Below are 1,136 nucleotides of genomic sequence, written 5' to 3'. Positions count from 1 at the left end.
TAGTTTAAACACTAGCCTACCTAGGTGCTCCTGCACCATACTCCCCCCCTCCAAAGAGCTAAGAGGAACTTGATGGTATCATGTCTAGCGGTATGCTAAGTTTCTTGAAATCTATCTTAGAAAACCAAGAAGCCTCTAAAGTAGGCTTTCCCTTCCACTTGATGAGGTGCTCCATATAGACTTTGTGCCTAGTAGACTTCTTCACCCTTGAGTCTAAGACCTCCTCTACTTCCAACTTGTTGTTTGTAAGTGTTATAGTAGGTTCAAGATCAGCATGAACATCTGAACTGACTAGGGGTAGATCCCCTTTGTATGCCACCAAGTCTTGCACATTAAAGATAGGGGATATTCCTAAATCTAAAGGTAACTCAATCTTGTAGGAATTTTCTCCATACTTTTCCAGTATCTTACAAGGTCCTACTCTCTTTTTCTATAGCTTAGTAGGAATTTCTTTTTGAAGGCATGCCCTATTTGAATAGACCATCACATAGTCCCCAACAACAAACTAAACATCCTTCTTTCTATTATCCACCTTATCTTTGAGTTTTAGAGTGTTGTCCTGAATGGTTTTCTTGACTTGTTCCTAGATTTCCTTCATGGTTTGGACAAAATCTTCAACTTGGCCACTTCTTAGATCCATGTCTCTAAGAGATCTTAGTTCACACACACTCCTTGGATGCATCCCATAAACTATCTCAAAAGGACTCTTACCAGTGTTTCTATTCTTGCTATTATTATAGGCATATTCTGCTTGTGAAATGATAACATCCCAACTTTGATCATATTCTTTAGTGAGGAACCTTAGAAGATTCCCTAAGGTCCTATTAACCACTTCAGTTTGACCATCAATTTGGGGATGGTAAGTTGAACCAAAAGACATGTTTGTACCAAGCTTCTTCCATAAGGTTTTCCAAAAATGGCTCATAAATTTAACATCCCTATCTGATACAATACTTAATGGGATTCCATGAATCTATACAACTTCTTTGAAAAATAAGTGGGCAACGTGACTAGAATCATTAGTTTTCCTACATGGGATGAAATGCCCCATTTTGTTGAATCTATCAACAACAACATAAATGCTATCATAGCCTTGCTTGGTTCTTGGTAAACCTACAATAAAGTCCATACTTATA

The sequence above is a fragment of the Cupressus sempervirens genome, chromosome 1 (assembly GCF_028749045.1).
Source record: "Cupressus sempervirens isolate cs-2001-9-10 chromosome 1, ASM2874904v1, whole genome shotgun sequence".
NCBI classification, from domain to species: Eukaryota; Viridiplantae; Streptophyta; class Pinopsida; order Cupressales; family Cupressaceae; genus Cupressus; species Cupressus sempervirens.
The sequence above is the reverse complement of the archived record's forward strand: the minus strand, read 5'-3'. Positions refer to the sequence as shown.